Source organism: Gossypium arboreum, chromosome 7, assembly GCF_025698485.1.
Source record: "Gossypium arboreum isolate Shixiya-1 chromosome 7, ASM2569848v2, whole genome shotgun sequence".
NCBI lineage: Eukaryota > Viridiplantae > Streptophyta > Magnoliopsida > Malvales > Malvaceae > Gossypium > Gossypium arboreum.
The window spans coordinates 93914922-93920371 of record NC_069076.1 but is presented as its reverse complement, the minus strand read 5'-3'; positions in this window follow the sequence as shown (position 1 = coordinate 93920371).

Below are 5450 nucleotides of genomic sequence, written 5' to 3'. Positions count from 1 at the left end.
ATTGGGATACTGATGCATGCTTACTTACTCTATTATCTATATATTTGTTATTCATGTATGCTTCTATGTAAGCATGTGAGCATGTTAGACTGTTTATCTGTATTTGCACATTTCTATATTTGTTATCGGGGATAGGATGATGTATATTGGAGGAAGTGTTTTGAAAGGCGATTACGCCTATTATCTGGCAGCTTAATTGCGTCATATCTATTGTGTACCGCAAAGGTACAATTTGGTGTGTAGGGCTAGGTGGGTGTTTTAAACCCCACATGGTGTGTAGGGATAGTCAAAGATGGTGTGTAGAGGATGGGGGTTGGATTATGTTATCTGATTTCTGATTCTAATCTGCATATCTGTATCTGAGATGGGCTTAGGTCTGAATCTGCATCTGCATCTATAAAGGGCTTAGGCCTGCTTTTGTATCTAACTGATTCTGACATTCTATTTCTGTGGATGCTTAATTCTGTAGGGTTACACACTGAGTTTACGTAAACTCACTCCTCTCTGTTTATCCTATACAGGTAATCCACAGTCTCAAGTGGATCGGTGTAGCGGAGCCTCTCGGTGACCACATGTTCAAACTGGTTATGATTACGTTCTAATTTTTATGTTCAGTTTATTCTGGGTTATATTTTTGTAATACAGACTTTATGGATAGTTTTATTTTTGTTCAAGTTAGACTACACTTATATGATTTTAAAACTGCAAACGTGATAACTCAGATTTTATCAAAAGCAACGATTTTCTAAAAACAATGTTACTTTTTAAAGCTTCTGCTCTAAATGTCTTTTAGGCAAATAAATTAATATTTTGGTAATGAATACAGAAACTTAAGAGTTGAATAAACATTTTGAAATCTGTTAAGAATAAATGTGAGCTAATGAATTGAAATGGTTTAATTGTGACGACTTAGTTTTCAAAACCCTTTTCATGTGACATCACTAGATACAGCTATAACGTCTAGGCTGAATTTGGGGTGTTACATGATATAATTTGATATATATATGGGTTATCATGTTTGATGTGTGTTTGATATGTTTGAGTGATGGTGAACTTATAAGTATATTGATTATTGGTTTGAATTGGTATATTTGGCATAATTATGCATATATGTGGTTGGACCAATAGGTGATTGTGGATGTTGATTGACATGTTATAAGCTGTTATTTGAGGTGCCTAAAGGCATATTGGTTGTATGTTGTGATAACACATGTTTAGGACATGATTCTATCTTGATTTAAATGACTTGTTATGGCTTGGTGATGTGCAAATTAATGTGTATAGGTTGATGTCAATTTGGGTGTGAAATGTGGCTTGGAAAATGACCTATTTTCATCGACACAGGCGTGTGTGTCAGCTGTGTGTGACACACGGCCAGATGACACAGTCGTGTGTCCCCTGCATCTTTTAAATTGCAAGTCAGAGAGCTCATAAGTTTGGACAAGGGCTGGGACATGGCCGTATGTCCTTATTTCGAATGTCCACACAGCTTGAGACAGAAGGTTGTCTCTTGACCGTGTGAGGCACACAGCCTGGCCAAAAACGGCGTGTGTCCCCTGCATATTTGAAAAATTTTAATATTTTTCATAAAATTCTTTGAGTACCCGGTTTAGTCTCGATTTATTTTTAATATGTATTTTGGGCCTCTAGGGCTCACATAAGGGACAATATGATTGATTTTGATTTGTTTCTTATATGAATGCTAATTGATATGAAATGTCTATTATTTGATCTGTAAATTTTGGTAATTTTTCGTAACCCTGTTCCGGCTATGGATATGGGTTAGGGGTGTTACAAAATATTTAAAGTTCAAAATACATATTCATTACATGTTCTTAAAATAAACTTAAAGTTCAAAGTCTACTGAGATCATAAAGTTCGAACTATATGAACATTAAGAAAAGCACCTAAGCGGTTGGAGGTCAAGATTGTTGCTAAATAAAAGCCACAAACTTAGAAGTTATATTGTAAGTTGTTGACTTTGTCCTTAAATTTCCTCGTATCTCTTTCTTTCTTCTTCTTACACAACCTAAAATCTTATTTGTTCTTCTTCTTGGTCAATTTCAAACCTTCTTCTTTCTTTTTCTCGATCAGCCTCAAATCTTCTTCTTCTTTCTTCTCAGTTAGCCTCAAATATTCTTCTCTTTGCTTCTTGATCAACCTCAAATTTGTCCATATATGTTTTCAGTTTCTCCACTTTTTTTTTGGATACTTTTTGCGAAAAAGTGCAATGTTGTGAGCTATCTCCAAAGTAATATCTTTTTGACGAACTTAATTTGAAATGCTGAACCCATCCATTCCTTTCTGGTCCAACTACTTCAGCCAAAACTTGATCTTCAATATCTCATAGACTCAATGTAGTCCTTTCAGGTGCAGCAACTTGATACTTAGCAATTTTTGCATTTGGATTCTTCGAACAAAATTTAAAATACAAACATAACATAACCATTTCAACTAAATAAATCAATAATAAATAATATACGTACCAAAATTTATTGCGTGACTTAATTTATAAACGATCCATGTTTTTTCGTATGGGTCATTTGAAAAAGTTAAAGTCTAGTAGGTGGTCAACCATACAAAATTTCCTACAAAATAATATAAAAATTTGTGTTTAAGTAGTGAAATCAACTTATGTTAATAGATACTAAATTTTAATTATTTTATATATTGAATCAACCTATATAAGTCACACAAACACAACACAAATGAAAACATCAACTCAATAAAGTTATCATAACAAATAGAAATGCAAACTCAAATATTAGTTATCCATATTTAAATATACTTTACAACATCAATTGTATTGAATTTTGAATGATCCATATCTACATGCAAGCTCCAACATCAAATGTCGTATATGCTTCATAGTAAATCATACAAAAGTCAATTGATTTCTTAACACCATATCCCCATCATCTAATTCAAACACATCATTTCAACTAAAATCAATATTCATTATATAAATACAAATATCATACCTTTTCATTCGCAGATCGAGCAAAGCTTTTGGAACCATTGGTATGGGTATCTGATAAACCGTAATTTATACATATTTTTACCCCATGTTTAACACATTTTATGGATGATTTCCTATTAGAATTGGTGAATTCGATGCTCCTAATTCCTTAATTTCATGTTTTATACTTAAGAGAGCATAGGAGAGCGAAAGGAACGAGAAACAGGCCAAAAACGGAGAAAATGGGATAAAGTACGAAATTAACATGGCCTGGACTTCCTCACACGAGCAGACCACACGACCGTGTCAATTTGGCAGGCTCGAGCACGGCCTGAAGTAATCAGACACGGGCGTGTCACACGAGCGTGTCCTTGCCGAGCCCAAGTTGAGTCTAATTCGAAAAAGGCTAATTTTGAGGGTTCTTAGGCATTCCAAAGCCTATAAATACACCCTAGATAAGGAAGAAGAGGAGACACAGGGAAGGAGTAAGAAATTACTTCGAGGAAGTTGATTGATCCATCTCAGAAGCTGGATTCATCATCAAGACTGAAGATCTGTCCTCAATTTCCCCTTCAGGAGTTTTGGGTTTTCTTTATGTTTTGTATTCTTTATCATTCTGAGATGTTTTCTTATTTAGTTATGAACTAAAACCCCTAAATACCTAAGGGGAATGAAACCAAAGAAGAATCTTGTTATTATTTTCTGAATTGTATGATAAATATTTAACTTATTCTTAATTATGTGTTCTTAATTCTTGTTTTGATATCCCAGGATACTGATTCAAGATAAGCTCTTATTTAAAGGAGGAATAGACCCTATCTAGGAGTACATTTGTCATAATTAAGCGGAGTTGTTTGTGCGCCTAGACATAGGGTGACAAGATTTTGCCGGATTAGGGTGAAACCTAATAAGGGGATCCATAGATTGAGTTAATGCAGCCCTAGGGTGTTAATTAGAGAAAGGTCTCAATTATTCAATCTAGGGATTAGACGTTATTAGTCTTGAATAGGGAAAATAACATAACTTAGGGATCTCTACAGAACAAGTTAAATGAATAAATCGTCCGATTCAGAGCTAGAATGTAATACCCCGAAAATCTTTACAGTAATATATTATCCTTGATATAATAAAATAAGGAAATAAAGTGATAAAATGGGAAGTTTTGAGTTATGGCAACATTGGGAAGTAAATTATGATATATTGATTCAGGAAAGGACTAAATTGTAAAAGTCAAAAAAGTTTTGTTGCCTAAGAGTAAATACTCAAGTCTTAAGGGGTTAAAATGTAAATATGAAAAGTTGAAGGACCAATAGTGTAAATATTTTAAGATTAGAATGATCTAGAAACTAAGGAAAATGGATAATTTAGGCCCAAATTGAATAAGTGAAGAACTATGAGGGACTAAATTGCAATTTTATCAAATTAAATGATGACTCAAGGATGGAATTCTAAAAGATCATGAACGGCAAAATGGTCAATTAGTAAGAGAGAGAATTCTAGAATGTAATGATTATGTTGATGATATTTTAAATTAATTAATTAGATAAATATTATTTTATTAATATTTTATGAGATATTTAATATTATTTTTTTATTATTTATTTAGTATATAAGGAAAGAAAGATGAAGAATTTTCATCATCTTTCCTTTCCATGCAAACCAACGTGAGAAAGGGTAAGAAGAAAAGAAGTTTTCTTTCTTTACAATTTAGTCCTTTCGCCAAAAATTCATTATTCTCACCTAAAAATTGAAAGAATTTCCATAGCCATCAAGAGAGAAAGATAGCAAGGAGATGATGGGGAGCAAGAATATCAAGTTGGATTCAAGAAATAGAAGCTGGAGGAGAGAGAAAAATCAAGTTAAAGATTGAAGTTAATAAGAAAAGGTAAGAACATTAAGATTTCAATATATTTTTAAGTCTAATATTGTTGAAAAAGCATGGAATTGATGTTAATGTAGAGTTTTCTTTTATATGGTTCCATGTTTTGATATATTAGTGAAGGGAAATGAGAGAAAATAATGGAAAATATGGTAGAAAATGGAAATAGGAGTGTTATAAACTTGGTAATCAATATGTTGCACCAAAGTAGTTTTAGACAGTAGTAATAGGCTAACTTTGAAAAATCACCAAAAATGATAGAGATTTAATTAGAAGCTAAGGGTGATATTGAATTAAATATTATTGAGTCTATTTTATATAAAATAAATAGAGAAAGTAAAGTAATTCGTATTCGAGATATTTATATTTTTGTGAGACTGGTTCAGAATGATTTCAAGATCCCTTGTTTTGACTTGGAAAAATCACTAAAAATTATAAAAAATAATTTTGTTACATAATTTATATGGTTAAATTCCTTAATAAGTCTATTTTTATAAGAAACAAATTATAACATCATTTGAATTCTGTTTAAAGAGATAATTAAACTTTAGTGAAGAGTGGTCAGAACTGTCAAATAGAAAAACAGGGGAGACTTTAATGAATAAACTGTAC